Here is a 22,794-nt window from a genome sequence, read left to right on the forward strand (position 1 = left end):
TTTCACACCACCTGTTGATCCCTGGGTTTAAGGATACTAAGTGGTTGAACTTTATTCTTACAACATTTCTGTTTTTCTCTAACCTTGCTCGAATCCTGTGTACTTTCAACCTGTGTCCAGTTATCAATACCCTCTCGCTTTTACCAAAGCATTCCTCAATCCATCTAGACAATCTGTCAAATGTTCTACGAGCTTCCTTACTCACCTTGACTGAGGAGTTTTGTCAAATGCCTTTTAAAAATCCCAATAAATGATGTCAATGCAATTACCCTCATGCAAAAATCTGTGAGTTGCGGTTCCTCTCAATAATGTGACTGAAGCACCTGAGCAGCTCTCTCGCTGCATCAAACGCATTTGGTTGCTAAACCAGATGGACTGATTGTAAATATGTAAAATCCCCTTCCAGATGCCATGCTCACCACCCTTGACCGCTTGCCCTATGCCACTCTCCACACACCAGAACATCCTGCTAACACTCCACAGGCAGCTAGCATACCTTGACTGCTAGCATCTGAAATTTGGCCTCCAGCTCACCCGCCCCCCCGCCCCCACCCCACTCTCGATTCCTGCTTCTTTATTGTTTATCATGTTATCAACTGAGGTCAGCTCATTCTTGCACAGGCTCTCAGGGCACCTGAACACCCCTGGCACTGGCAGCATTGCTCAGCTCCATATAATCAACCCCATGGAGTGCATCGGGCAACACCCTCCAAAGTGGAAAAGATATATGCAGAGCGAGAATAAAACTGATAGAAGATTGCCCTGACAAAAAACTTTCACACTTACAGCGCACAATTAGTTAGCCTGATAACATTGTCAACTCTGCTTCTCTTTGACAGCAGTGAAAATAATTTAAAATAGATGGTCCTGACTGATGTAAGAAAAAGGAGACTTACCATCAAGTAACTTTAAAGTAAGCTTTAAGTAACTTATAAACACACTATATACACAAGAGAGGTCTTTACCATGCCTCTGGTAGAAGCCTCTTACAATACTGAACAGACCAGTATTTATACCAGTCCAACAGGAAGTGACATATGACAGGAAGTGATGTAGGTACACAGTTCATAGTTCATAGTTCACAGGAAGTGATGACATAACTTCCCGGAAGTTATCATTTTTATCACATTCTTCCCTCCTGCAGGATTAGGAGGCTGTGGTCTACCTTTTGGTCCGCAGCCGCCGAACAAGGAAGAGTCGCACCCGTTTGGATTCCCGTCGTAGAGGGTCGCTGGTCCGCTTACATGCGGTTGGCCATTGGTCAGAGTCTGTGTGGCCTGGATTGCCCTGTGAAGGGTCGGGGAGATCATGGCTTCGAGTACGAGCCCCAATAGGTTCAAAGTCGGACTGCCTCTGTTCAGAGGGAGGTGCAGAGCTGGTCTGTGGCGGATCAGTACTTTCATGCGCGGTACTGGGAGGGTCGCAACCTTGAGCACGGGGTTCTACCGGCACCAAGCTAGTTGGTGTCCGATCAGGATCCTGGAGAGGGGTACCCGATAGGTCCCAAGAGTTTCCTGGTGAAATGCCATCACCCGATGTCCCACTAGGTCCTGGTGGGCAGGGAGCCAGATCCCGTAATGATACGGTAGATTCTCGGCCGTCGGAATATCGTATGTTTGCATAGGTGGGGTTGGCATCGGTTAGTTCGACCTCGTCTACAAGAGGGTCATTTTTAGACGTCCGAACGTATCTTCGGAGTAATACAGGTCCAGGAGTAGTTAGCCATGACGGGAGTGATGTCCCATGAGATGAGCGACGCTGGAATCCAAAGAACCGCTCATGAGGTGTAGTATTTGTGGCTGCAGAAAGCAGGGACCGTATAGAGTGCAATGCATCCGGAAGCACTGTTTCCCATTGCTGGTCTGGTAGGCCCCGAGATCTTAAAGCGAGACGTACGGAATTCCAGATGATACCGTTATACCTCTCTACCTGCCCATTTCCGATGGGATGGTATGGTGTTGTTTTGCTTGTAGCAATTCCCCGTTCTGAGAGGTAGTCCTTGAGTTCCCTTGACATAAAGGATGGACCCCGATCTGAGTGAATATAAGCCGGCATGCCACAGAGAGAAAATACCTGCTCAAGGCAGCAGATTACTGTGGACACCAGCATATTGGAGCAGGGGAAGGCAAACGGAAAACGTGAATATTCGTCGATCATGGTGAGCAAATATGTGTTCCGAGTTGAAGAGGGCACTGGGCCCTTAAAATCGATGCTAAGTCGTTGCATCGGTTGGGTTGCATGTATGAGTATACCATCTGAGGGGCGGAAGAACTGAGGTTTTAATTCCGCACAAAGCCGGCATTCTGAGCATATTTTCTTTACATCTCCAGTGGAAAAAGGGAGATTCCATGATCGTACGAAATGTAGCATGCGCGTAACGCCAGGATGACACAAACCATTGTGGACATCCATGAGAGTGGAGGATGACATAGTGGAGCAGAATGCCCGTGTGAGGGTGTCCGGGGCCACATTCTCCTTGCCAGGCCGATAGAGAATGGCATAACCAAAAGAGGCCAGTTCCATCCTCCAAAGTTGTATTTTATTATTCTTAATTTTGGTTCGTTTTCGATTATCGAGCATGAAGGCGACTGATCGTTGGTCCGTGATCAATGTAAAGTGCTGGCGAGCTAGAAAATGGTTCCACTTCCGTACTGCCTCTATGATGGCTGTGGCTTCTTTCTCAACCGGAGGATAATGTAGCTCGGCACCTTGTAAGGTCCTGGACATAAATGCTACAGGACGACCTTCCTGATTCAGAGTAGCCGAGATCGCCACCTCCGAGGCATCACATTCAACCACGAAAGGGAGATTCTCATCAATGGAGTGAAGAGCCGCTTTCTCCAACTGTTTTTTGAGAAGGTTAAAGGCTGCAACAGCCGCTGTTCCCAGTGGAAATGATCTAGCATGCAGCAAGGGTTGGATTTTGTCCGAAAAATGAGGAATCCATTTAGCGTAGTATGCAAACAGACCGAGAGCCCGACGTAAAGAAGCCGGATTCTTAGGTGACGGGAGCTCTTGGAGCGGGCGAAGTCTTTCTGGGTCTGGCTTAATGATACCATTGCCTACGCAGTAGCCAAGGATGTTGATGGTCGGTTGCGACTCAACAGATTTGGATTCATTCAGGGTCAAATTACGGCGATGGAGGGCATCCCGAAATTTTTGGAGGTTGGAGTCGTGTTCCTGTTGATCGTGACCTGCAATGGTAATGTTATCAAGATAGGGAAAAGTGTCCCTTAGGTTTTCCTGCTTAACCAGGCCATCCATTGCCCGTTGAAAGACAGCCACTCCATTAGTAACCCCGAATGGGAGGCGACGAAATTGGTACAGCCGTCCATTAGCCTCAAAGGCTGTGTACTGCTTATCTGAGACCTTCAAGGGTAACTGATGATAGGCACTTTTTAAATCGTAAGTTGAGAACACTTTGTATTCGGCCAGTTTATTAACCATATCATCAATGCGTGGCAATGGGTAGGCGTCCAAGTCGGTATATTGATTGATGGTTTGCGAATAATCGATGCATAGTCGCTGTTTGTGAGGTTTTAGAGGGTTCTTGACAATGACGACTTGAGCCCGCCAGGGCGACGAACATGGTTCAATGATATCCTCTGCTAGAAGTCGAGAGATTTCAGCCGCAATAAAAGATTGGTCTTCCTGATTAAAGCGCCGCGATTTCGTTATTATCGGTTGGCATTGAGGCGGAATACTGGCAAATAATGAGGGTTCATCAAGTGAAGCTGCTGATAATGCACAAAATGGTAATTTAGATGGTATATTAGAAATAGTAAGTCCGGGTTTGGATCCACCAAACACAATGGTGAGTTTCTTATGCTGTTTTTGGAAGTCCAGCCCTAAGAGGAGATCACTACATAAGTCTTTGAGCACCGAAAGTCGGGTGGAGGGATACATACGACCATGAAGTGTCATATCAACAACACAAAAGCCGGAGATTCTGGTATTAAGTGATGACTGGGCCATCGCAATTGCCTGGTCCGATGGGAAGACATGTAGTTTCAATTTCGCAACAATCTGTTCCTTAATGAAACTATCAGTACTTCCTGAGTCAATTAAGGCATCTAAGGTATGCCCTTTAATTGAAATTTTTGTGGCTGCCTGAGACAGGTTCTGTGGGCAAGCAGCTGTAATTGGTGTCGTTGCACAGAGAGTGGCTAAAGCTCTCGGTGTGCTTCTTCGGGAGAGAGCTCGAGAGGAAGCTTGATAGGTCCTAGCTGGAGCATCTTGATAGGCCCTAATTGGGGCAGTTCGGTAGGCCTTAGCTGGATTGGCCCTCGTAGAGGCCCTTGATAGGCAAACTTTAGCAAAGTGTCCTTTTTTCCCCGCAATAACTGCAGATTGCATTGCGAGCAGGGCAGATTTTCCTCGGGTGAAAAGCATCTCCACAAAAGAAGCATTCCTTCCTAGATTGCCAAGAGGCTGCTAAAGTGGGGTCGTCCTCCTCTTCTTCATCAGAATTATCAGAATTAGATTCCCCCATGATAGGGTTCACCTGAGACCGCTTGAATTGTCTGGTTGCAGCTACAGCAGCAGATCGAGATCTGGGCAGCTGATAGAGGTCTGCATTTCTCTTTGCCAAATCCAGTGAACAAGCTAGGTCAAAAGCTTTTTGTAGCTCAAGTGTTTTACTTTCTAGTAGACGCTGGCGTATAAATGGAGAGGCAATCCCGCAGATGAAAGCATCACGAATCATTTCTTGGCGGTACAGCTCAGCTGAGGCTGCCTGAAAGTTACAATCTACGCTGAGCCTGCGAAGTTCTTGCAGGAATTCGTCAATTGATTCCCCTGGCCCTTGTCGGGCTGTGGCCAGTAGATGTCTAGCATAGACCTCATTTGGGGTCTTCGCATACAGTTTCTTAAGTGCCCGAATCACCTCTTCGTAATTATCCCAGTCATCAACATATTCGAACACTTTTGGGGTCACATAATTGACAAGTATCTTCAATTTAGCAGGAGCATCCGCTTTACATTCATCCAGAAAATTCTCAAAAGTACGATACCAATGCTTCCATACCCTGCCAGCTGCTGGTGTATTCGGGTCCAAGTCCAGACGAATAGGTCTAAGGATTTTCTCCATGATGGGTGGTTCCCTGGATCCTTAACTTCCGAGTTTGTCTGAAGGTCGAGTATTTGTCAGTGTAAATACTAAGTTACTTAAATTGATGTAAGAAAAAGGAGACTTACCATCAAGTAACTTTAAAGTAAGCTTTAAGTAACTTATAAACACACTATATACACAAGAGAGGTCTTTACCATGCCTCTGGTAGAAGCCTCTTACAATACTGAACAGACCAGTATTTATACCAGTCCAACAGGAAGTGAGGTATGTACACAGTTCATAGTTCATAGTTCACAGGAAGTGATGACATAACTTCCCGGGAGTTATCATTTTTATCACACTGACTATGTGCCAAAGTCACTCTCCTGGAAGGGTGAACTTCCCGTGGTTGTTTCTTGTTAATTTTGCAACAGTGCAATCCATCGTTCTAGGAAGATCCCAGTAACACAATCCCAGTTGTTAAGTGTCAAATCATTTTGCCCTCTTGCATTACCTGATGACAGTTGCTTTCTGTGGTAAAGTGATCTCCAATAAGAACTTCTCTTATCGTTCCAGGGTTGGGATGATGTTCAGTAAGGCTGCGTATCTTAGATTCATGATCCTTTTTTGTCCACGTGCCCTGAAATTCGGGGAAATTGCAAAGCATGAAATATAGGAATGAATCTTCCTCCACCCCCTTACACTTAATAATTTGTACTTGATTCTCATTTCTTTTAAAAAATATCTTGGATAATAAACATTATGAATTAATGCCTCTATTGCAGAACCTCTCTCCCAACACGATCACATATAAGGATTTCAGGCCTGGAGGTTGGTGCACCTGATTAATACTCTCCACAATCTGTAGAAATCAACAACCACAGAATCCTGTGGGCTGCCAATCAAGAGCATTGACCTCTGCACCTGAATTTCTGAAATTAACTTCCATCAGGCAAAGCTCTGTGCCAGGGGTGCTAATGTTGACCAATATAGAAAAAATTAATAATTGCTTTTTGATCTTACTTCTCATCAACTATTGTAAAAATATTGCCTGGCCTTGGTTATACTTCTGCTTCTGATTAACATACGAGTGACAATGAACAAAACAAGGGAAATACCTGCTCCATGTCATTCTATATCACTTGATTTTAGAAGGCGCATTGCACTAATTATCCCTTCTATTGTCTGGTAAGTTCAAATTTAGAAATGCAGGCTTTTCAATATTGTATTAAAAGTGGACAGATGCCAAATGCTGTTAAATTATACATATCAGAGATGTTGACGGTCATTAACAAGCAAGCTTCAGGTAGCAAAAAACCAATGGAGAGACACGACTAAAATGTTATTTCTTAGTGATTAGCCTCAATTCTCTCAATTAAATTTCCACCAAGTGTAGATTAACAATGAACATAAGAAATAGGAGCAGGAATAGGCCACTTGGACCCTCATGGCTGATCTTGGGCTCAAAGCCACTTCCCCGCCCACTCCCCATAATCCTTCACTCCCTTATCTTGCAAAAATGTGTCTATCTCCACCTTAAATGTATTTAATGACCCAGCCTCCACAGCTCTCTGGGGCAGAGAATTCCACAGATTTACGACCCTCTGAGAGAAGAAATTCCTCCTCATCTCAGTTCTAAAAGGGTGACCCTTTATTCTAAAATTGTGCCTCTGCGTTCTAGGTTTCCCCACGAGGGGAAACATCCTCTCTGTATCTACCTTGTCAAGCCCCCTCAGTAACTTATATGTTTCAATAAGATCACCTCTCATTCTTCTAAATTCCAATGAGTTTAGGCCCAGCCTGTTCAAGCTTTCCTCATAAGTCAACCCCCTCATCTCTGGAATTAACCTAGTGAATCGTCTCTGAACTGCTTCCAATGCAAGTATATCCTTCCTTAAATAAGGAGACCAAAACTGTACGCAGTACTCAAGGTGTGGTCTCACCAATACCCTGTACAGTTGTAGCATGACTTCCCTGCTTTTATACTGTAACCCCTTTGAAATAAAGGCCAACATTCCATTTGCCTTTTTGATTACTTGCTGTACCTGCATGCTAACCTTTTGTGTTTCATGCACAAGGACCCCCAGGTCCCTCTGAACTGTAGCATTTTGTAATCTCTCTCCATTTAAATTATTTGCTTTTTTATTTTTCCTACCAAAGTGTATAACCTCGCACTTTCCCACATTATACTCCATCTGCCAAATGTTTGCCCACTCACTTAGCCTGTCTCTATCCCTTTGCAGGTTCTTTGAGTCCTCTGCACAACTTGCTTTCCCACCCATCTTTGTATCATCCGCAAACTTGGCTACATTACACTCAGTCCCTTCATCCAAGTCATTAATGTAGATTGTAAATGGTTGAGGCCCCAGCACCGATCCCTGTGGCACCCCACTAGTTACCGTTTGCCAACCGGAAAATGACCCATTTATCCCGACTCTCTGCTTTCTGTTAGTTAGCCAATTCTCTATCCATGCTAATATATTACCCGCAATTCCGTGAGCTCTTATCTTATGCAGTAACCTTTTATGTGGCCTGTAAAAAAGGTACAGTAATAATCATGGATGAAGTGCCTGATTTGACCTACAAGAGTACATTACTTTGAATGCACACAATTTCAAAGTGAATTGCTCCAACAAAGGTGTTAGAATAAAAGGCCAGTACAAGTTGAAATTAAGCAATTATCCAATAGGGGCATCCAACTGAAAGCTGTAGCTAGACTAGTAGGAAAGAATTGCACAGTATTAAATCCATTTAATTAGTTTTGGACTGTAGTCAGTTGTATTATGTAGGCAATCACGGTGGCCAATTTGCACATAGTAAAGTTCCACAATCAGCAGATAGGATGAATGGCCAGTCAGTAGGCCGGATTTTTCAAACGCGTGTTTCCAGCAGGCAGCCTCACCCATTGGGAGCACATATTGGGAATTTGCAGCTGCGTCTGCAGGATTTTCTGCACATTCAAAAAACTGGCCCTACTATGTTTTTGGTAGTCATGGTGAGGGTGGAATGTTGGCCAGGATACCAAGGAAACTCTATGGGGGAAAAATTCGATGGCGCCCCCTTTGGGGCGCTAATGTCGCTTTTTTAAGTTTGGCGCTCTGAAAAAATTAGCGCCCCTGCGCCGTAAATTCAGTAGTAGCGCCCCAAGCAGCAGGCAGGGCGCTACTGGAAGCGCTCCCCCTCCTTCTTGGCGTGCTACCAGTGAATTTCGCAGCACCACGTGCATCAGCACAAAGTGCCACGTCATTGCAGGCCTCCCTCGCCTGATTAAAGGGGAGGGGCTGCGCGCACCGGGGCCCTGCTGCACCACTCAAAAGGAGTGCTGGGCTGAGCAATCGCAGCCAACGCCCCGTGTAAAAAAGGAAAGAGGGCAGGTGCTGGCAGTCGGCCAAAAAAAGGCCGTCGACGCCTGCCCTTTAAGTACTGCCGCCGCGGCTGCAAAAACGCCATCCTGACCGTCAGACATATTGTCCGGCGATAGGTCAGGGGGCGCAACCCAAGTTCGTAGCTGGGGCGCTGCACATGACGATGACATCATCGCCGGCGGCGCAGCGTCGCGCTACTGGCTACCGTTGCTGCAAACCTCCCACTGAATTTCGTGGGGGTGTTAGCAGCACCGCACCCTGGCACTAGGGGGCGCTAAAGGGAGGCACAAAGCAACCCAATTTCTCCCCCCATGTTCTTTATGGAATAGTGCCATGGGACCTTTCAAATCCACCTGAACATCGAGATGGGAGTCACAGGTTAATGTTGCATCTCAAAGACAGCACCTCTGACAATACAGCACTCCCTCAGTACTCACTGAAGTGTTCGCTAGATTATGTGCTCAATTTCTGGAGTGCAACTTGAACCCACGGCATTCTGACTCAGAGAGAAGAGTCTTACCAACTCATGATGCAATTTAAAATCTAAAATAGCAACAGCTTTTGATGAGCTTAGTGTTTCCCCCTTGATCCAGTTATTCCCATTAAGGAAACATTGTAAAATGTATCAGCTGTGAGTCTCTGGTAGAACAATTGACACATTTTTGGCTCATCAAGTTGAGAGACGTCATATCTGGGGAGTAGATCATATTTCTACTTCAAGTAACACTGTTAGCGTTAAGCTGGTTCTGGCCAAATACAGAATAGGGCTCTTTCTACTCTACCCCAATTATAGGATTTAAATTCGGATGTAGTGAAATAAGACCTTACCACCTGCAGGAATAAAACAGCTATTTTCTGCAACAGTAAGTCTTTCAATTTAATATTGTATGTTAATGTTGGCAACATTCAGGCATTTTGGAGACGAAATTCCTCCGTGTGCCATTTGTAACTAATTGGTTAATGCTTTACGGTCAAGTCCTTTGATTAAAGTTGATAAGCAATTGATTTGAAACATTTACTTACTTTAACCAACTGCTTGATTTTAAAATTCTCATCCTTGTTTTCAAATTCCTCCATGGCCTCTTCCCTCCCTGTCGCTGTAACCTCCTTCAACCCTCTGAGATCTCTACACTCCTCCGATTCTGGCCTCTTTCGCTTCACTGTTGGTGGCCGTGCCTTCGGCTGCCAAAGCACAAAGCTCTGGAATTCCCTCCCTAAAGCCCTCTGCTCGCTACCTTTCTCTCCTCCTTTAGGACGCTCAATAAAACCTACCGCTTCGACCAAGCTGTCCTAATATCTCTTTATGTGGCTTAGTGTCAAATTTTGTTCCTGTGAAGTGCCTTGGGATGTTTTACTATGTTAAAGGTGCTATATAAATGAAATTTTTTGTTGTTATGAATAGTGATCAATGAAATGGTACAATACCAGCTTAGTATTAATGTATGAACTGGAAACATTTGTTTTAAGTCAGTTGGGAAACTGCTCCAGGTGGCTGTGCTGCTGAGCCCAAGACTACAGTTGTTTCTGGTGGGGTTTTCCTTTTGAACAGATAAAAATTAATATACCAGAACAATGCTAAGGGCAGCTCCAAGTTATCCGTAATACAGCAGGCAGAAATGACTGCTTCCCCATATGTTTCTTAAAAAATGGTTTAAGGCCAGTACAAACATCCAAAAGTGGAACGGTAATAAAATCGGCCCATGTGCGAATATGCAGCAGTCAATGTTCCCCCCAAGGCGCGCAGCCATGAAGTAATCGCAAAGGTCCCGCGCAGGCCGTTCACTGGCTTTTACACTGTAAGTACCACATATGCACAGAAATTTAAAGGGACCACACATTAAAAGAAACAGGCCGCGCAGAACAAAGCGCAGCTTAGAGGGAACATTGGCAGCAGCACACACTAACATCACTGGTACTCCCTGCAGTCATTCACATACCAAGCCGTTCAGTAAAGCTCACTCACTACCCCAACATTTCATATTAAATACACTTTAACTGTATTAAATACACTTGACACTATTGGGTAGGTTTTATGAATTAGCACTCCTGGTGCAGAGCTCTGCTGCTGAAAATGTATATTGGGAATTTGGGTATAGAGATTAGTAGACCCTGTCTTTTAGAATTAATTACTAATTGTGCAGTAACTAAAGAACAGTTGCAATAAAAGAGTTTTTTTTTGTAACAAAATCAGGTAAAGAAATGGTGGTCTTAATTTTGTGTCACAATAAAAAAACTTGAAACAGTTATCTCAGTATTCTATTTTCTCAGACATGGGTATGTGCAAGTATTGGTTATTGCCATTTCTCTGGTGCTGCTCCTCGTAATTGAAAGCACGATGGGTTGTAATTTGAAATGTTATCTGTAGTGTGATGTAACAAAAGAGTCTCACACATCAAGGAACTTTAAAGTAAGCTTTAAGCAACTTATAATTAAACTATATACAAGAGCGGTCTTCACCATGCCTCTAGGTGAAGCACTTTTACCATACTGACCAGTTCAGTATTTATACTAGTCCAAACACAAGAAGTGATGTATGCACAGGAAGTGATGTATGTACAGAGTTCACAGTTCACAGTTCACAGGAAGTGATGTGCACATAACTTCCCGGAAGTTATTATTATTATCACATTCTTCCCTCCTGCGAGATTAGAAGGCTGTGGTCTTCCTTTTATTCCGCAGCCGCCGAACGAGGAAGAGTCGCACCCGTTTGGGTTCCCGTCGTAGAGGGTCGCTGGTCCGCTTACATGCTGTTGGCCATTGGTCAGAGTCTGTGTGGCCTGGATTACCCTGTGAAGGGTCGGGGAGATCATGGCTTCGTGTACGAGTCCCAATAGGTGCAGAGTCGGTCTGTCTCTGTTCAGAGGGAGGTGCAGAGCTGGTCTGTGGCGGATCAGTACTTTGGTGCGCGGTACTGGGAGGGTCGCAACTTTGAGTACGGGGTTCTACTGGCACTAAGCTAGTTGGTGTCAGATCAGGATCCTGGAGAGGGGTACCCGGTAGGTTCCAAGATGCTCCTGGTAAAATACCATCACTCGATGTCCCACTAGGTCCTGGTGGGCAGGGAGCCAGATCCCGTAATGATACGGTAGATTCTCAGCCGTCGGGATATCGTATGTATGCATAGGTGGGGTTGGCATCGGTTAGTTCGACCTCGTCTACGAGAGGGTCATTTTTAGATGTCCGAACGTATCTTCGGAGTAGTACAGGTCCAGGAGTAGTTAGCCATGACGGGAGGGATGTCCCATAAGATGAGCGACGCTGGAATCCAAAGAACCACTCATGAGGTGTAGTATTTGTGGCTGTAGAAAGAAGGGACCGTATAGAGTGCAATGCATCCGGAAGCACTGTTTCCCATTGCTGGTTTGGTAGGCCCCGAGATCTTAAAGCAAGATGTACGGAATTCCAGATGATACCGTTATACCTCTCTACCTGCCCATTTCCGATGGGATGATATGGCGTTGTTTTGCTTGTAGCAATTCCCCATTCTGAGAGGTAGTCCTTGAGTTCCCTTGACATAAAGGATGGACCCCGATCCGAGTGAATGTAAGCCGGCATGCCACAGAGAGAAAATACCTGCTCAAGGCAGCAGATTACTGTGGACGCCAGCATATTGGAGCAGGGGAAGGCAAACGGAAAATGTGAATATTCATCAATCATGGTGAGCAAATATGTGTTCCGAGTTGAAGAGGGTACTGGGCCCTTAAAATCGATGCTAAGTCGTTGCATCGGTTGGGTTGCGTGTATGAGCATACCATCTGAGGGGCGGAAGAACTGAGGTTTTAATTCTGCACAAAGCCGGCATTCGGAGCACATTTTCTTTACATCTCCAGTAGAAAAAGGGAGATTCCGTGATCGTATGAAATGTAGCATGCGCGTAACGCCAGGATGACACAATCCATTATGGACATCTATGAGAGTAGAGGACGACATAGTGGAGCAGAATGCTCGTGTGAGGGTATCCGGGGCCACATTCTCCTTGCCAGGTCGATAGTGAATGGTGTAACCAAAAGAGGCCAGTTCCATCCTCCAAAGCTGTATTTTATTATTCTTAATTTTGGTTCGTTTTCGATTATCGAGCATGAAGGCGACTGATCGCTGATCCGTGATTAATGTAAAGTGCTGGCGAGCTAGGAAATGGTTCCACTTCCGTACCGCCTCTATGATGGCTGTGGCTTCCTTCTCAACCGGAGGATAATGTAGCTCGGCACCTTGCAAGGTCCTGGACATAAATGCTACAGGACGACCTTCCTGATTTAGAGTAGCCGAGATCGCCACCTCCGAGGCATCACATTCGACTATGAAAGGGAGATTCTCATCGATGGAGTGAAGAGCCGCTTTCTCCAACTGTTTTTTGAGAAGGTTAAAGGCTGCAACAGCCGCTGTTTCCAATGGAAATGATCGAGCATGCAGCAAGGGTTGGATTTCGTCTGAAAAATGAGGAATCCATTTAGCGTAGTATGCAAACAGACCGAGAGCCCGACGTAAAGAAGCCGGACTCTTAGGTGACGGGAGCTCTTGGAGCAGGCGAAGTCTTTCTGGGTCTGGCTTAATGATACCATTGCCTACGCAGTAGCCAAGGATGTTGATGGTCGGTTGCAACTCAACAGATTTAGATTCATTCAAAGTTAAGTTACGGTGATGGAGGGCATCCCGAAATTTTTGGAGGTTGGCGTCGTGTTCCTGTTGATCGTGACCTGCAATAGTAATGTTATCAAGATAGGGAAAAGTGTCCCTTAAGTTTTCCTGCTTAACCAGGCCATCCATTGCCTGTTGGAAGACAGCCACTCCATTAGTAACCCCGAATGGGAGGCGACGAAATTGGTACATTAGCCTCAAAGGCCGTGTACTGCTTATCTGAGACCTTCAAGGGTACCTGATGATAGGCACTTTTTAAATCGTAAGTTGAGAACACTTTGTATTCGGCCAGTTTATTAACCATATCATCAATGCGTGGCAATGGGTAGGCGTCCAAGTCAGTATGTTGATTGATGGTTTGCGAATAATCAATGCATAGTCGTTGTTTGCGAGGTTTTAGAGGGTTCTTGACGATGACGATTTGAGCCCGCCAGGGCGGCGAACATGGTTCGATGATATCCTCTGCTAAAAGTCGGGAGATTTCAGCCTCAATAAAAGATTGGTCTTCCTGACTAAAGCGCCGCGATTTCGTTATTATTGGTTTGTATCGAGGAGGAATACTGGCAAATAATGAGGGTTCATCAAGTGAAGCTGCTGATAATGCACAAAATGGTAATTTAGACAGTATATTAGAAATAGTAAGTCCAGGTTTGGATCCGCCGAACTCAATGGTGAGTTTCTTATGCTGTTTTTGAAAATCCAACCCAAAGATGAGATCACTACATAAGTCCTTGAGCACCGAAAGTCGGGTGGAGGGATACATGTGACCATTAAGTGTCATATCAATAATACAAAAGCCGGAGATTCTGGTATTAAGTGATGACTGAGCCATCGCAATTGCCTGGTCCGATGGGAAGATATGTAGTTTCAATTTCGCAACAATCTGTTCTCTAATGAAACTATCAGTACTTCCTGGGTCAATTAAGGCATCTAAGGTATGCCCATTAATTGAAACTTTTGTAGCTGCATGAAACAGGTTCTGTGGGCAAGCAGCTGTAATTGGTGTGGTTGCACAGAGAGTGGCTGAAACTCTAGGTGTGCTTCTTCGGGAGAGAGCTCGAGAGGAAGCTTGATAGGTCCTAGCCGGAGCATCTTGATAGGCCCTAATTGGGGCAGTTCGGTAGGCCTTAGCTGGATAGGCCCTCGTAGAGGCTCTTGATTGGCAAACTTTTGCAAAGTGTCCCTTTTTATCGCAATGACTGCAGATCGCATTGCGAGCAGGGCAGAATTTCCTAGGGTGAAAAGAATCTCCACAAAAGAAGCATTCCTTCCTAGATTGCCAAGAGGCTGCTAAAGTGGGGTCATACTCCTCTTCTTCATCAGAAGTATCATCAGGATTAGATTCCTCCATGATAGGGTTCACCTGAGGCCACTTGAATCGTCTGGTTGCAGTTACAGTAGCAGATCGAGATCTGGGCAGCTGATAGAAGTCTGCATTTTTCTTTGCCAAATCCAGAGAACAAGCCAGGTCAAAAGCCTTTTGTAGCTCAAGTGTTTTACTTTCCAGTAGACGCTGGCGTATAAATGGAGAGGCAATCCCGCAGATGAAAGCATCACGAATCATTTCTTCACGGTACAGCTCAGCCGAGGCTGCCTGAAAGTTGCAATCTACGCTGAGCCTGTGAAGTTCTTGAAGGAATTCGTTAATCGATTCCCCTGGCCCTTGTCGGGCTGTGGCCAGTAGATGTCTAGCACAGACCTCATTTGCGGTCTTGGCATATAGTTTTTTAAGTGCCCGGATCACCTCATCGTAATCATCCCATTCATCAACATATTCAAACACTGTTGGGGTCACATAGTTGATAAGTATCCTCAGTTTAGTAGAAGCATTCGCTTTACATTCATCAAGAAAATTCTCAAAAGTACGGTACCAATGCTTCCATACCCTGCCAGCTACTGGTGCGTTTGGGTCCAAGTCCAGATGAGTAGGTTTAAGGATGTTTTCCATGATGGGTGGTTCCCTGGATCCTTAACTCCGAGTTTGTCCGAAGGTCTAGTATTTGTGAGTGTAAATACTAAGTTGCTTAAATTGATGTAACAAAAGAGTCTCACACATCAAGGAACTTTAAAGTAAGCTTTAAGCAACTTATAATTAAACTATATACAAGAGCGGTCTTCACCATGCCTCTAGGTGAAGCCCTTTTACCATACTGAGCAGTTCAGTATTTATACTAGTCCAAACACAGGAAGTGACGTATGCACAGGAAGTGATGTATGTACAGAGTTCACAGTTCACAGTTCACAGGAAGTGATGTGCACATAACTTCCCGGAAGTTATTATTATCACATAGTGTATGTACCTTTAAGAGAGAACTACTTTTACAGCTCCTGTATACTGCAGTACCGGCAGTGACCACACCTGTATATAAGCCTTGAGCATGCCTCTGTACTCCCAGTCTTGAGACTACCCTACTCCAGTAAACACCTGTTGATTGTTAAGTTACAGCATCTGTGTAGTTATTGAAAAACATCATACTCTCAGAATCACGGATCAAACAGTGGCGACGAGTGTCGATTCGAATCTACCTGCAACTCTGCATTTCCCTTCAAGGATTCGCTCCGGGAGGGCGGTGGAAGAAAGTCGAGGCCAGAAGCACAGGCGTCGACCATGAGCAACCGCCCAGTCGTCCGGCAGAGAGTGAACATCGCGGGGGAGGCTGTTGAGAGCCGGGCTTGGTTCCCCAGCCACGACGATCCAGCAACAGACTAGCAACAGGTACAGCACAGACCGTTCCCGGACAGCGGCGGCTGGAGCCGACCGACGGCAGGGAAAAAGCCGAGCAGCGTCGACGGGGTAAGAGAGAGGGTGAAGCGCACAGCGCGCAGCCGGGGGTTGAAAACTGAGCGGCGTCGAGGAAAAACAAAACAGAGAGGGTAAAGCAGCAGCCGGGTTCAGGACCGAGCGGCGGAAACGGGAAATGGGCACAGGAAAACGCGCAGAGCACAGCCAGGGCTCAAGGGCTGAACAGTGTCCGCGGGGAGAAGAAGGGAGCGTGCGGGAGACGCCATTGAGCCGCGGAGAAGAAGGAAGAGTGCGGGAGATGCCATTTTTAGAAGCCGCAGCGGAGAAGAAGGGCAAGCGCGGGAAGAAAGGAAAGTGCGGGAGACGCCATTTTGTGCCAGCGGAGAAGAAGGGGGAGCGCGGGAGATGCCATTTTTGACAGTTAAATCACACCCAGGGATGCCGAAGAGTGGCAGTATCTCTACGTTCAACAATGAAGTCGAAGATTGGGCGACATATTTGGAACGCATTGAGGTGTACTGCAGGGCGAATGAAGTGCCAGATGCTAGGAAAGCACTGGTTTTGTTAAATTCCATGGGTGCAAAAACTTATGGCTTACTGCGAAACCTAATAACCCCAGAAAAGCCTGTGGATAAGAATTTCGGAAGCATAGTAGAAATCCTACAGAACCACTTAAACCCCACACCGCTGCTGATAGCAGAAAGATTTAAGTTCCACAAAAGGAACCAGCATAAAGACGAAAGTAATGCTGAGTACTTAACGGAACTGCGCAAGCTATCGAAACACTGCTAGTTTGGAGTGGGGTTAGCAGATACGTTAAGGGACAAGTTTGTGTATGGGCTTCAAAGTGAAGGAACCCAGAAATGGCTTCTATCAGAAAAGGATCTTAGCTGGACAAGGCTTTCAGCATGGCAGTATCACACGAAGCAGCCGCAAGGGGCGCTGCAGAGATACAATGGAGACCGCAAGAATATGGCACCAATGAAATGTCATATGGAACAGGGAAGTGTTATCGCTGTGGCAGAACAACACACGACCAGAAGGATTGTTGGTTCAAGGACCAAGTGTGCAGACAGTGTGGAAAAACAGGACACATAGCAAGAGTCTGCAGGTCAGGGAAGAAAACCAACAGCAAGAAATCTCCACAGGAGAAGTACAACAAGGTACATAAGGTGATGGACAGTAGTTCAGACAAACAGAAAAGTGATACAGACTCCAGAAGCAAGGAGCTGGGTTGTCTGAAACTACATAAGGTCACCAAAATGGAGGATCACCAGACTATCTGGGTCACACTCAAGATAGACGGAGTCCAAGTGAAAATGGAATTGGACACAGGATCAGCCCTAACAGTCATAAACCAAATGAACTACAAGCGGCTATTTTCACATATACCCTTGAAAGCTAAAGAGATTGTCTTGAAGACGTACACGGGGCAAAAAGTCTACCCCAAAGGAAAAATAAGGGTGAAAGTGATATACAAAGGCCAGGAAATACCTAAAATGGACCTATATGTATTGCCAGATGGAGGACCACCACTACTAGGATGTGAATGGATCCGGAAGATACAATTAGATTGGCATTCCATACAGGCACTGAAGGTCGAGGCCAAAAAGGATGACGACGTCACACCTGGACGACTGTCAAAAATGCTAACTGACGCAAAAGAAGTGTTCCAGGAGGGACTCGGCACACTAAAAGGCATAACAGCAATGATTAAAATAGAGGAAAATGCAAGCCCAAAGTTTCTTAAGGCCAGACCAGTGCCTTATGCGATCCGACCAGCCGTCGAAGCAGAGCTGGAAGGGTTGGAACGTTCAGGAGTACTGTCCAAAGTAGACTGGAGCGAGTGGGCTACACCCATCGTTTCTGTAATGAAGAGGTCGTTGAGTAATACGCCTGGGGAGCCAAAGAAGGTTCGCATCTGTGGGGATTTTAAGGTGACAGTGAACCCAGTCCTTCACACAGTACAATATCCGCTTCCACAAATTGAGGATATTTTCGCCTCGCTATCTGGAGGTAAACGCTTCACTAAAATTGATCTAGCCCAGGCGTACTTGCAAATGGAGGTAGAAGAAGCCTCGAAACAATACCTCATGATCAACACTCATAAAGGTCTCTACCAATACAACCGGCTGGTGTTCGGGGTGGCATCAGCTCCGGCTATTTGGCAAAGGGCAATGGATCAAGTCCTGCAAGGAATTCCAGGGATCCAGTATTATTTGGACGACATCCTGGTCATGGGCGAAAATGACAGTGATCACCTCGCCAACCTGGAGAAGGTGCTCAAAGGAATACGGGCTACGAGCTAATCGCCACAAGTGTGAGTTTTTCCAGAAGCAGATCTCGTATTGTGGCCACGTTATTGATGAAGAGGGGTTACATAAGTCCCCTGAAAAGATTGAGGCCGTAGTCAAGGCTCCAGCACCGGAAAATGTGTCACAATTGAGGTCGTTCCTCGGGCTGGTGAACTACTATCATAAGTTCTTGCCAAATTTGTCTACAGTACTACACCCACTGAACACCCTACTGCAAACGGGGGTACCATGGAAGTGGAATGACGAATGTAAACGAGCTTTCCAGAAGTGCAAAGAATTGATCACATCAAAAGAGGTGTTGGCCCATTTCAACCCAGCACTACCAATTCGTTTGGCATGTGATGCATCACCCTATGGTATTGGAGCAGTGCTGTCGCACAAATTCCCAGACGGGTTGGAGAGGCCAGTAGCCTTTGCGTCTCAGTCACTAACCTCAGCCGAGCGCAACTACGCCCAGATTGACAGGGAGGCCCTCAGCCTAGTATGGGGAGTAAAAAAAATTCAACCACTATCTGCATGGGCAGAAGTTCACCTTGCTGACCGACCACCAACCACTTGTCTCCATCTTTAAACCAAAGAAGGGCGTTCCGGTGATGACTGCACAACAGTTACAAAGATGGTCCCTTTTTCTAGGGGCGAACCAATACGAAATAGAATATAAAGGCATGAAACAGCATGGAAACGCTGATGGGCTATCACGCCTGCCATTGCCTACTGTGGAGGAAGCACCAGCAGTGGACCCTATCGAGATATTTTATTCATCAATAATTGAACGATTGCCAGTAACTAACGCGGATATAGAGAAGGAGACCCGCAATGATCCGACACTGTCTCGGGTATATGATTTGACGGTGAGGGGGTGGCCAACACATAGCGACTCACTGTTGCCAGCATTCTCATCCAGAAGAGAACAGCTGTCAGTATGCCAGGGGACAGTGATGTGTGGATCCCGAGTGGTGATTCCACCCAAGTTAAGGGAGAAAGTGCTAAATGAGCTTCATGAAGGTCATCTGGGAGGGGTGAAAATGAAAAGCCTTGCTAGGGCTTATGTGTGGTGGCCGGGGATCGATCAACAAATCGAGGACCCAACCAAGAGCTGCTCAGGATGCCAGAAGGTCCAAAATGCACCACCACATGCCCCTCTACACCCATGGGAGTGGCCCTCCTCTCCATGGCAATGGGTGCATATTGATTTTGCTGGTCCATTCATGGACTCAATGTTCTTAATAGCAGTGGATGCTCACTCGAAATGGCCTGAGGTGATAAAAATGTCCTCAACCACTACAAAGAAAACGATTGCAGTCCTATGGACCATATTTGCCAGGAATGGCTTGCCAGAGCAGATTTGCTCTGATAATGGACCACAGTTTGTGTCCGAAGAGTTTCGGAAATTTATGAGAAGGAATGGGGTAAGGCATTACACATCCGCCCCGTATCATCCAGCCACAAATGGATTGGCTGAGAGGTTCGTACAAACCTTTAAAAAGGCAATAAAGGCCATGTGCGATGATGAAATTCCACTACAGCATAAGGTGGACAATTTCCTGTTAGCCTATAGAAATGTGACACATGCAGTTACCAACCAGACCCCGGCCATGATGTTCTTTAACCGAAGGTTGAGATCTCGTCTAGATTTGCTCAGACCAAATGTGTGAAGAAATGTTGAGGATAAACAATTCCAGCACATCAATGAGAAGCCGACAAGGAGCTTCAATGTAAGACAACCAATCTTGGCCCGTGACTACCGAACAGAGAAATGGCAACCCGAAACGATATGCACAAGGCAGGGGCCATTAATGTACACAGTGGATGTCGGAGAGAACATTGTGAGACGCCACGTCGATCAGATCTTATCGTCACAGGAACGAGTCAACCCCATGTCTCGCATACCTGGGGATGAACCCGACATACCTGTAGCATCTACTTCAGAAACAGTAGCAGTGGAAACTGATGAACTAACTGACGAAAAGGGGCCAGAATCGCCTCCGCACCAAGAACAAGCACCTCAGGAAAGGCGCTATCCAGAAAGGATCCGGAAGCCGCCCCAAAGACTGAATCTATAAATGGACTATTTCTGTTTAATGTGCATGTTAAAGTGTTAATTGTTATTTGAATATTATGGGTACTACTAATCTAAAAGGGGAGGAATTGTAGTGTATGTACCTTTAAGAGAGAACTATTTTTACAGCTCCTGTATACTGTAGTACCGGCAGTGACCACACCTGTATATAAGCCTTGAGCATGCCTCTGTACTCCCAGTCTTGAGACTACCCTACTCCAGTAAACACCTGTTGATTGTTAAGTTACAGCATCCGTGTAGTTATTGAAAAACATCATCCTCTCAGAATCACGGATCTAACGTTATCATTCGAGTTAAAGATATTGGCCTGGATTTTTCGGTCAGCTGCAAGGGATGGCACTTGCCAACCACCTCCAAAAAAGCTGTCCACAAAGTTTTAGTGGGCTCGAGAGCACAGACTTCTTCTTTTCTGATGTCAGTTTGAATTAGGTGCCATCTACAGGGGATTTGTCCAAGAACAGGGCAGGCATCCAGGAACAGGGCAGGTAGCAGGGAGGCTGCTGATCTACCAATCAGACTGAAGAATCCTCACAGATGGCAAAGCAGAAAGTAAAATAAAGATTGGGATATACGCATGGGATTATGGGAGATACATAAATAGCAAAACACAAACGTAAAAAAAAGTATATATTTTTTAAAAATCTGCAACATTTTAATTTTCTTCTGAGGGAATGAGACTCCACAGGGCCAGAGAGGTTGTTCAGCAGTAATTATGACTTACTACGCCACTAAAAACTCAGTTACTCCTGATTGAACAGGGTTTAACTTTTTCATTGGTCTTTACAATGAGAATAGTGGGTAATTAGTTTAAGTTCATGCTAAATCAATGATTTCTGTGTTGATTCCTCGGCGAAGACTGCAACAGCGAACCCTGTGGAGTAGCACAGTACCTCTGACAGCAACTTCCAGATTTCCCCATTTAACTGTGCATGAGCGGACGCCAGAAGTTGCTGTCAGTTTTACCCAGTAATAACGGCGCGCGCTGACAGTCTTGCCATTATTACTACCACAAATTCCAGGCTATTGTTAGGCATTTTCACGTCAAGCCATTCTGTGTGTTGAGAATGGAAAGTGTGAAGGTAAAGTATTCTCTCATCTGAAAAGGTCTGTATTAGAAGCTGATCAGGGCGCAGGAGGAGGAGTGAAAGTCATTACCGCAAGTACATCAAAGGAAAGCAAGCCTGAAAATATTTCCTTTAATCATTTGCCACAGATTTTCCATGTGAAAGAAGCTTGCTACCTGAATAACATGATGTGGGACTTGAAAACCATGTAATACTGTCTTTCATCAACAGGAAGGTGTTTACTTACCAAGCTATGAAAACACACAAGTTACCCTATCCATGCAAGAATGGAAAAATTCTGAACTTATTACTGGAACAAGACTTCTGAATTGTCTTTTCACACAGCTGAGTGATTACTCAAGAGTAGTAATCAAGGGTGATTAATATTTTAAAAATGTCAAGACGACAGAGTGCAAATGTTAAATGAATCATTTTTCAAGGTGAGGGTTTGAGATAGCTAAAGGGTTGAATATGTTTATGTTGCTTTTCTGTAGAGTAACATTAGACATCCCTAAGCCAGGCATAGTACAGGTTGGATGTAAAGCATGGCTCTGTCAATACTGCCCTGATAACATGCGGATAAAATTCCACACCAGAGTTCTGGCAGAACCTCCACAGAAACAGTAGAGGTCCAGTTATCCCAGGTACCCACCATGTCCGGGAGTTTCCTCACTGACTTGTAAGTGGTGGAATTTCTGTCCACCACTTAAAAGGCAAGTGACGGGCAGGTAGTGGGAACTCCTGCCGTTGGTGTGGCAGCAGATATGGCGAGTGAGTGGAGGTGTACCAGCCTCCATATAGGCCCTAACGAAGAGGTACAGACCTGGCACTATTTCTCTTTGTCTGCTTGTCTTCAATTCCTTGTCTATTTCTGCCTCTGTATCGTTCTGGGATAGTTTTTTTGTTTCTGTATGTTTGTCTCACTTTGTCTGTAACTCTGTCCTTGTCTGTCCATCTCTCTTGTATATGCCCCACTCTCATGTGTATACATGTCACCTGCCACAAATACTCTGTTTTTGCCCATATGTCTTCCTTGCTTTCTTAGTTCATTATACCCAAAACATTAACCTGACTTTTCTCTTTACAGATGCTGACAGGCTACAATGTATTTGCAGAATGTTCTGTTTGTATTTTAGAGTACTTGCATTTGCAGTTTTTTTCCTTTCTTTCACAGTGCTTGCGAATTGCACATTTTCTTCATTTACTGTCTCAGTGAGTGTTTTTTCTTAATTTTGATTTTTTGCCCTTTTTTCTCAAGGAACAAATCAGGTCTTGGGAATCACTGGCATCTGTGAAGACACCAATCGAGCGCACAGAGGCTGGAAGAAATTGGGACTGCGCACACACGTACTTCTGATGGGCCAAAACAGCACACTCAGCTGTGAGCTCACTAGTGCAACGAAGTAAATGCAGAACGTGCAAAAACATGGCCACTGAAAGTACTTGCATTGTCTCCAGGGATGTCATTTTTTTGTATATATCAATGAGAATTTTTTGAGATTCAGTGACGTGTTGTGAAGTGTACTGTGCAAGTTTCTGATT

At 45.4% G+C, this 22,794-nt stretch overlaps 1 long non-coding RNA gene across 4 annotated transcripts in view; it reads right to left on the bottom strand.

Moving 5' to 3' along the window:
- LOC147105612 (uncharacterized) overlaps positions 1-22,794 on the bottom strand; it is a 556,421-nt gene that overhangs the window by 127,911 nt on the left and 405,716 nt on the right. For all 4 annotated transcript variants that reach the window (XR_015081530.1, XR_015081529.1, XR_015081532.1 and 1 more), the window contains one exon: positions 5,565-5,690. This is a non-coding gene — a long non-coding RNA (uncharacterized LOC147105612). The remainder of the gene's footprint in view (positions 1-5,564; positions 5,691-22,794) is intronic.

This window comes from Somniosus microcephalus, chromosome 17 (assembly GCF_052327205.1).
Source record: "Somniosus microcephalus isolate GS21.2 chromosome 17, FLI_Smic_1.0, whole genome shotgun sequence".
NCBI classification, from domain to species: Eukaryota; Metazoa; Chordata; class Chondrichthyes; order Squaliformes; family Somniosidae; genus Somniosus; species Somniosus microcephalus.